The sequence below is a fragment of the Chiloscyllium plagiosum genome, chromosome 3 (assembly GCF_004010195.1).
Source record: "Chiloscyllium plagiosum isolate BGI_BamShark_2017 chromosome 3, ASM401019v2, whole genome shotgun sequence".
Taxonomy (NCBI): domain Eukaryota; kingdom Metazoa; phylum Chordata; class Chondrichthyes; order Orectolobiformes; family Hemiscylliidae; genus Chiloscyllium; species Chiloscyllium plagiosum.
Genome location: NC_057712.1, coordinates 47,169,432 through 47,179,623, shown reverse-complemented (window position 1 = coordinate 47,179,623; position 10,192 = coordinate 47,169,432). Strand labels below are relative to the sequence as shown.

General features: G+C 38.0%; 1 long non-coding RNA gene across 1 annotated transcript in view; it reads left to right on the top strand.

The window, feature by feature from the left end:
• The first annotated feature begins 5,994 nt into the window (after window positions 1-5,994).
• LOC122543172 overlaps window positions 5,995-10,192 on the top strand; it is a 320,767-nt gene continuing 316,569 nt past the window's right edge. The window contains exon 1 of the long non-coding RNA XR_006309940.1: window positions 5,995-6,064. This is a non-coding gene — a long non-coding RNA (uncharacterized LOC122543172). The remainder of the gene's footprint in view (window positions 6,065-10,192) is intronic.

Here is a 10,192-nt window from a genome sequence, read left to right as displayed (position 1 = left end):
CCACTCACCTATTGTACTCTATGCTACTTTCTCCCCACCCCCACCCTCCTCTAGCTTATCTCTCCACGCTTCAGGCTCTCTGCCTTTATTCCTGATGAAGGGCTTTTGCCCGAAACATCGATTTTGCTGCTCGTCGGATGCTGCCTGAATTGCTGTGCTCTTCCTGCACCACTGATCCAGAATCTGGTTTCCAGCATCTGCAGTCATTGTTTTTACCTGTCTGCTGACTTCACTAGTGTGAAGTGCACCCAACTCCAGCTCCTCACAGACTGCGTTAAGGAACTAAAGCTGGAGTTAGATGAACTTTGGATCACTTGGGAGGCTGAGGAGGTGATAGAGAGGGGTTACAGGGTGGTATTCTTTCAAATCTACCACCCAAATTGATAGGGTTGTTAAGAAGGCATATGGTGTGTTGGCTTTCATTAGCAGGAGGATTAAGTTTAAAAGCTACAAGGTTATGCTGCAGCTCTGTAGAGCCCTGATTAGCCATATTTGGATATTGTGTTTAGTTCTTGTCGTCTTATCATAGGAAGGACGTTACAGGTCCCACAAGTTTAATGTGCATGTGTATTTGTAAGTGTTCGGGTCTCCAGGCTACACTATTTCCAATGAAGCAGTGGTCAAAGCCATTACACACTGGTACTGCAGTAAAGACATTCTCTCACTCTCCACAGCCTGAGCAATGAAGACAGGATTGTCCGTAAAATAGTAGTGAGACAGATTTTCATTTATGTAGCTCCCCTCTACCATAATTTGCAGCTTCACAGACCTGCAAGAGGTCTATTAAATGGAAACAAACCACTCAGAAAACACAGCTGGATATAGGAAGTTGGGATTATTGAAATCAAACTGAAATGAGATTATGGAGGGCTGTAAGAGCTCATTCTGTGATTGCAGAAGGACTGCGTTTTCGGAAATTACGGACCTCTCAAAAGCTTCTGTCTAACTCATTTTTAAAAATGCATTCATGTGTTGTGGGTATTTTTGACTGGGCCAGCATTCATTGCCCATCTTAATTGCCCCAGCTGGTTCCATGGTTTCCATCAAGTTAGCTTTTTATTCCAGATTTAGTTGAATTCAAATATTATCATCTGCCTTTGAAAGATTTAACCAAAGTTCTCAGAACAGTAATTGGAGTTCTGGATTATTAACCCAATGGATTAAAACTTCACCACCACTAATGGCACCACCTCCCATGTGACTCCAGATCTACAGCAATAGTACTGATCTTAATTACCTTTGCAGTTGACCTGGAAAATCACATAGATCAAGTGTAATTAATGATTTATAAATAAAAAGGTAACCAAATAATATCAAATGGCTCCTGCGCTGGCAGATTCATTGTTCTGTGACTCTCTCCTTCAATATCATTTGTCACAATTTCCTCACTTCTACCGTTTACATTTCCCTCATTCTAATGGTGTATTTTACACCAACCTACATGCAGTCTGCTTAGTTTTACATGCGCTTAGTCCACAATCAAACCTCTTTGTTTTCTCTCCTTAGGGAACACTCGAGGGAAGATGTACTTTCTCATTTCCGTCTTAGATGGAAGATCCTTAATTTTAAACTGTTTTAGATTCTCCAACTAAGGAAGACATCACTCAGTGACTGATCTGTTAAAATCTCTTAAAATCAAGTACATTTCAATAATATTGCTGACCATTTTCCATTGAATCATAGAATCCATACAAAATGGAAGCAGGCCATTCAACCCATCGAGTCCACACCAACCCTCTGAAGACCATCCCACTCAGATGAAGAGCCTGAAGACTCACCCCCTTATTCTTCTAAGCTACAGTGATATTGGCCCAACCTACTTAACCTTTCCTCATAAGTAACCTTGTCATTCCATGAACCATCTAAGTGAACTTACTTTTAACTGTCTAAAAAGCAAATACGTCTCTCCTTATGTAAGGAGACATAAAGTATATAGAGTACCTTGGGTACAGCCTCAACAATGTCCTGTGCAGTAAGATTTCGCTATTTTTATTATCCATCCCCCCATCCAATAAAAGTCAGTGTTCCAACTGCTTCCAATATGCAATGTGTTCCTCCTTAAATAAGTTGAACTTAACTGTGCGCAGTACTCCCATCACAGAAATTCACTGCAACCAAGGAACAAAACCAGAAATAAACCAGATACGCTGTTGGAATTAATGTCTCCACGGTGAAGACAAACACATCTCTCTACGTGTCACCAGAATAATTGTTATTCATAGTTTGACTTTTTTTTTGTTGAAAGATTTTCCAGCTCCATCGAAAGTCAAGTAATTGTCGTGATAGTCATTCTTCATGTAAGCCGGTTAAATGACTGTTTTTATCTTATTTTGTCATTTCGATTTGCATTGTTTGACAATGTAAAGGGCGATGATGAATTCATGTAATTAGCTCCAGTAAGGTTCTGTTGGCAAGATAAGAATAAATTTAATACAGAAAATAAACAATACTGCAAATTATTGCAAACTGGCTGAGAATGAAGAGCATATTTCAATGGAAAAAAATCTATTGTTATGAATACAATACGCTAAATATTTAGAGGTGGAGATGGTTGGAAGATTTTTTTTCAAGGATAAATTGTTCCTCTTTCCTCATTCTTAAAACCATCCATGCAACCTGTCACTTTTGAGCAGAGGGTCAGTTGACCAAAATCCTTCCCCAATGATATTTTGAAGTGCATTTGCAACAAGGTAACCTATTTTGATATGACTCCCTGAAGTTACACAGGGAAAAACTAGAGTGGGTCTCTTCATTTATCCCCTTTCCCCTTGGAAAAGCTGTCAGACTCCATTTCCGCATAAACTGAAAATGCAAAGGATCTCTGGGTGGCATGAGGAAGATTACTATCTACAGCTCAGTGACTGATGGCCCAGATGCACTGTCCATCAGAACCATGATTCAAAGCTGTATAGTTCAAATTGTCTAACAATTCCAAGGGGAGTGTTAGTACTAAATTTGCATTTTGTTTAATTTAAATTGTTGGATATTTTGAGCAATAAATATGATTTAATTTTTAGTAATAAACCATTAAAAATGGGTGCTTAGTTTAATGTCTTATTCAAAGGCCTTTGCCCTGAACTTTCGCCAAGTTGGGCCAACTCAAGAGGCCTTTAAAAATGATGAACTGAACCAAATTTTGGAATTCTTGCCCCCATTTCCTGACAGTAGCAAGGAATTAGGTTGCTGGTAGCAAGGCCACATTCTGCATTACTAACCTGTTCAGGTCAGTTACAATGGCTGGGCATCGCAAATCCACTCCCCATAATTTTTATGGAGTCAGGACTGCCTCAAGGGCTGAGGCTCACATTCTCACAGAGAAATAATAGTTCATATGCAGGGAAACATTTGAAAGGTAAATTTCAAAGCTGTTACTCATGTATCCTGATAGCCCCATACCTTTTAAATGTGCTTTCTATTTATTCCAAGCCCCTTCAATGACCCCATGCCTTTCCATGTTCCCTGGAAATTCCATGCCCCACTCACCCAATATGCACAATGAGCAGAAACAAAAACAGAAATTGCTCGACAAGCTCAGCAGGTCTGGCAACATTTTTGGGGAGAAATCAGAGTTAATGTTGTAGGTCCAGTGATCCTTCTTCAGCAATTTTGCTTTGGTTTCTGAGTTCCAGCATCTGCAGTTCTCTCAGTTTTTATTTTGCACAATGAACAAGACCAATGAACCATATAATTATAATGAGATATCCTGAAATGCTCAATGAAGGCAACATTGATTCAGAACTCTGTTTTGGTAGAGGTGGATCAATTTTTACTGCATCATTTCTGTGTCAATTAAGGAATGTCATTCATAGTTTGAGTAACTCCTCTTAATGTTGTCCTCAGAAACAAATGGACATTGAAAAAAAACAGAGCAAAGGAACAGTAACTTCTGATTACTTAATAAAAATCACAATAAATAAAAAGGAGCACTCCAGGTGGAATATTTCCAGGCACTGAACTACATGATTGATGGAGGAAAATTTGGCACAATCATGTGATCGAGGTCCTTCCAATATCAGAAGCAACAAGTCACATTTTCCGACTCGGTTCCAAAAATTGAGCCTGTGAGTGATAAGGTCAATATTAATGAAGAATATCACTCATTATCAGCCTCATCATTAATTAATCTTGTATCTTAATATACGATCTTTTATTATACTACCTGTCTGGTAGAAATTAGATGCTGAGAATTCCTGACATGAATGTCACTTTTTCTTGTGAACCTCCATCTTGGGAATTCAGTACTAATGGCTCAGGGCACACACTTTGGTTTGTGACCACATGCATCCCACATCAACAGACACTGATGTCTGGATCATAACAGCCTCTCAGCACAATTATGGCACATCATTGATCCACATACAGTGTGCCCACCTGTGGCGGGACCATGCTCATGACTACTTATACTGTCTCTTAACACTCTCTCCTTTAGTGCATTCCTTGATGTTCACAAAATGCTTGTTTTGCCTTCACTTTTGGTACTTCATCTGCCAGTGATAATAAGTGGGCAATACTTATATCTTGGTTTGTCTTTTGATACAGACCCAAAGCCTGGATTCTTGTCATGGTTGTTGGGAGTAATCAGTCAAAGGGGAGGATGTGTGCCATATAGCATGTCAATCTCACGCTTGAACTATGTGCCAGCCGCTTATGTGGCAGGGCAGCTCTGGTTTGACAGAGCTTGACCAGGTACACAATGGCCTTGTAAAGTGGCGCCAGCACCAGGCATCCCATGGAATTCCAGGGTATCCCCCTTGAGATAATGAAAATGATTGGTTGTTCCATCAAGCTTGTCCTACACACATAGTCACTAGACCATAAGGATAAGATACTTTTTCATCATCAATCCCACCAGCCCCATAACCATTTGGAAGAAGCAAATACCAAGGGCCTTAAAGGAAAAAATAAATCTTGAAAATTCCTTTTACACCACTTCAGATGATGAAAGCAGTTCAAAACACCATCTGTGTTGCAGCATATCTCTGGAACCTCCAGCTTTTACTCACATTTGATGCAACACTACATTTGGAAAGCATAAAGATCTTGCCCCAAGCAGTCATCATTCAATATCCTAGATATTTGCTTCTGAAGTAAATTAATAATTCATTTTCAATAAATGAGGATCTTTTGATTAAGCATATTAATTTGCAACCTATTTAACTGTGATGGACAGCATTAAGTTGAAGCAATAAATGATAATTTTACATAGAGCAAAAATAAAAACAGCTGAGACCACAGCTCAAGCTAAAAATAGTGTAAATTTCATTATTTACTGAGACTGAGATAATTATATAAATGATGAACATCAGTGAAATGCACACAGAATAAATGTCATCTTTGTCCTTCCATTTTAACCATTTATTTTCTAATATGCAAACAAGATCAGCATTAGCAAGAATAGATTTGGACTCACTTGTTAATATTAGCTTGTGATGAAAAAGTTAAGCAAGGAAGTTGAGATGTTTAAAAGTAGAGGGGTAGATGAAGACTCATAGGGAGAAGGAATGCCAGCAGTGAACAAGTAAACAAAATGGCCCAGTTTGTATACTATTAATTTTATGTGCTCACTTTATTGCTTCCTACTGCAGATGTCGTTTTGGAGGGAAGGAGTGCACAGGCTGTCTATCTAATAAGTACAATTGATGATCCTTTGCTGTCATTGTTGCAATTTTTTGTAATTTCTCCAAGCTACCGGATTGCTTTGACTTCTTTTAAAAATCAAAAAAGGCGGCCAGAGGAGACCCTAAAATACTAACCCCCTAAACTGTGGAGTTCTCTGGAGAAACACTAAGAAGACATTAGCAATATTATATGCATGAATCTTTAAGGGGGAATAGCTTAAACTGCTGTCAATCAGTTCTAGCTCAACAGGACGTGATGTATTCACCACATGATTTGCATTCAGTCACAGCAGTAGATGTTGGGAGTCAGATGTGTATACTGAGTATTCTAGTTAACATTGTTGATATATAGTGTTATCTTTCAATACAGAACCTATGTTTTTGTTGTACTAATCCTTGACATTTGATCAGAAAGTTGAAGAGAAGGATGTCACAAAGACAACAAGGTAAAATCACTTTCGTGATACCGGGCTTTCCAACAGCGACATGATCTAATAACCTGCATTTTAAACTATCATGTGGGTATTATGTAGATCTGTTGCTTTTTGATACCTGCATTATAAATGGTTATGTCCTGGCGTCAGTTTTTCTGTTTGGTGTCTCTCAACAGGCAGAGAGGTTATTACCATAAATCTAAAGATAAGCAAATTAGTAATCCTACAATTCCAATGAATAATGGTAGATTGCCTCACAGTATTAGTCACTTTGTTTTTTAAAAAGTGGGGACTATTTTATTAGAAGCAGAGAGATTATGGAGGTATTAGATAAATATGTTGAATGTAATTAAGGAAGAGTGTAAATAGGAAAAGTACTTACATTGATTGAGGGGGATATAATGAGCACACATTGATTAGAGATCAAATTGGTGAGTTGGGGCAGAGAACCCAACATTGCTTGAGGTAATGGAATGCACTACCAGAATAAATTATTGAAGCAGAAGTTATGTTTGAGAACAGATTAAAGGGAGAATAGAGGGGTATTGAAACAAAGCTCAGCCCAATGATTAAAACTACTGTTTATGTTCAATATTAACATAAATTGATTGGCTAAATGGTCTTTTAACCAGAAATTTCAAGATGATATAAAGGAAATCTTAAAAGTTTATGATAGGATATAAGCGGTTATAATTTGAAGATGCTATTGCAATCTTTACATCTTTACAAGCTCATTAATGTCTTTGTTACACTGCATATTTGTAACTAGAATCAGTTTAGAGCAATGTAGAGGTGGCTCATATAAGTTATATTTTCAGCAACTGTGTTTAGCATTCAAAAGCTGGTCAGGGTACAGCAAGAACAAAGCTCCAATGTCATTATAAATAATGAAAATATTTGAGAAAGGCATTTTAAATGTATTTTTAAATGCAACATTTCAAACAATAATGACATGACTGAGGTTTTGATACATTGCAAGGCCAAGATTGATTTAGTTATCATCCCTGCACTGCTCATTCTCATGCAAAGTTAAAATCATTTTAATTTGTTATACTTTGTTGAGGATATAATATGAAGCTCTCACAAGATGTTGTTCAGTAATCAATGGAAGGTACCTTGTTTACAAACCTTTGTCATGACGAAATGGTATTTGAAACTGTTAGTGCTACTAAACAGTATGTAATGATACTGATGGCATTACTCAGTCTCAACTGATCAATGAACATTTTTTGGAATGCAGGCTTGGTACTTTTGTGGCAAAATTGCATGATTCCAAATGTTTACAGGCCATTAGTCTAAATTTAATTTGGGCTATTCCACACCCAAATAATAGTCCACCTAGCTGAAACTTCTTCACACCAACACCAACTACAGAGCGATTAGATGACAAAGCTCTATCAAAAGGAAGTGAGAAGAAAGCCTTTGTATCTCTGATGATAGTTCAAGGATCTGTATGCCTGACATATTCAATAGTCATAAGATCAAATTTATTTCCATGTATTATGATAATATAAGTTAAAATATAATAAAAGAAGCTAAAATATAAAAGTGATAAAATGAAGTTATTTACAAGGTGCTTAATCAATAAATTAAAATTCTGTAAAATCTCACATATCATAGTTTGTTGTCTTGTCAATCTACAATAAGTATTTTAACTCGGCGAAAGTGAGGACCGCAGATGCTGGAGGTTAAAGCTGAGAGTGTGGCACTGGAAAAGCACAGCAGATTAGGCAGCATCCGAGAGCAGGAGAATCGATGTTTTGAGCACCGCCCTCTGGATAACAAGTATTTTAAGTCATATTATGAATGCTGGATTTATACAATGGCTACATTTTTAACCACCTTATATAATTCAAGATATAATAGAATTGGATAGAGTGGATGAAGAAATATTCTTACAAAATCTGCTTGGAGAAAAACCTTGTGTCCTAATTGTTATGAAGAAAAAATAAATCTCAATTTGAAAGTTGTTCAAAGTCAGATGCAATTGTTAACATCTAATCTCAAAGAAGGGGCCAGCTGGCCTTACTCTCATAGACTGAGTGTCAGGCCTGGATTGTTTTATTATAATTTTGACCCTTGTGACTTTAAAAAATGGTGGGCAAGATCCGGGTCCAAAAGTCCCACCTCTATTTCAGATCTGTACTGGAGATAGGACATGAGTCCCTAAAATCCATGTCAGCTGGTTCACTTTAACTTGATGCTGAGTTCAAACAAACTCCAGTTTCACTTTTATAACTTCTCTAAGATTTATAAATCTGAGTACAGCTGGTAAATTCTGTAGAATTGGCAATCCTTCAAGAATTTTAAGTGTCTTTTAAAAATGAGGAAAAGTGTGTTTGTGTCTGATTTGAAAAGTTTGTTCTTGCTATATTCAACTTTTGTGGACATTAACTGAAGAGCTATTATAATGGGGCTCTTTTAACTTCACAGTTTGACTGCTCATCAAGGTTATTAAAGGATTAGCTGTTGTTGACTTCTGGGTTATTCATAAATTTATGATGGATTATCTGTCTGAGAGGATTTAGATCTCTTGAACGAGCTTTTCCATAAATGAGAATGTCGTTTCTTTTAATATCGTGAAGTCTCTAATCGCCATTTAAATTTTATTCCATTCTAACCGGGCATGAATTCTGCAGTCTAGGAGAAAGTGAGGACTGCGGATGTTGGAGAGTCAGTCGAAAACTGTGGCACTGGAAAAGCCCAGTAGGTCAGGCAGCATCATGATCACAATCTTGATGATATAAACTCCAACATCAACTCTAAAACATGCCTGAAACATCAACTCTTCTGCACCTTGGATGCTGCCTGACCTGCTGTGCTTTCCCAGCACCACAGTTTTTGACAATGTATTCTGAAGTCTGTCTATTGTTGATCCTGGAAGATTTGCACAGATGTATAAAGCAAAAAGTATTGAGGTGGGTGGTATTTGGCTCTAAACTTGAATAGAGACAATAAGAAACCATGGGGGTTGGTAGAGCATGTTTTGGTATAGAAATTAATGAAGAAGAGCTATTAGATGTGAGTAGGGAGGTCATTAGTTCTCATGCATGGGTAAGGGGATTGGATTGTATGTTAAGAGAGTGAGTGAAGCAAGGGCTAAAGGCAGAATTGTTAAGAAAGCAGCAGGGATGAAATCTCATAGAAACAAGACTGGTCTTCTAAACAAGATAAGATAGGAAATCAGCTGTTTTTATCCGGTCTGGCTTGTATATTACTCCAAACCCATAGCAATTTGGTTGATCACAACTACCCTCTGGAGAATTAATGATGAGAAATAAATTCTGGCTGAGCCTGTGACACCCACGTCCTGTGGAAAAAAAAATAAAATAAATCAGTGTTCCTCCATTTGGACTGAGGTTGCACTGAGGGTGACAAGGGTCCATCACGTATTCTGGCATCTTTAATGTCCACTATCGTCAGTGGCTCTGCAGCAGACAGTCGAGCTCTAAAGGACATTGCTGTTGGACTCTGTCTCCAGCAGGTGATGAGGGAACCAATAAGAGGGGAAAAACACATTTGATCCCATCCTTGCTAACCTGCTGGCTGCAGATGTATTTGCTCTTACAATATTGGTAATGACCATTGCACAGTTCTTGTGGAGATGATGTTCTGCCTTCACATTGAGAATACCTTATATTATGTTGTGTGGCACTATCACTGTGATAAATGTGTTCCAGACTTTGAACAGATGTATCAATTCAAAATGAGTGTCTATGAGGTGCTTTGGATTATCAGCAGAATTGAATTCCAACACAAAATTTAACCTCATAGCCCAGCATATCCCCTACTCCGCCATTACCATCAAGCCAAGGAATCAGCCCCAGTCCAATGGAGTGCACAAGAGGGCATGTCAGCAGCAGAACCAGACATATCTAAAAGTTAGTTGTCAATCTGAGTGAATCTACAAAACAGGGCTACTTTCATTCCAAACAGCAAAAGAAGTGAGTGCTAAGCAATCCCACAAAACAATCAATCAGATCTAAGCTCTGCAGTCTTTCCGCATGAAGTCTTGAACAGTGATGAGCAATTTAACAACTCACTGGAGGAGGGCATTTCACAAATATCCCATCCTTGATAATGGGGCTATTCAGCACATCAGAGCAAAAGATAAGGCTGAATTAAGCGTTTGCAATAACG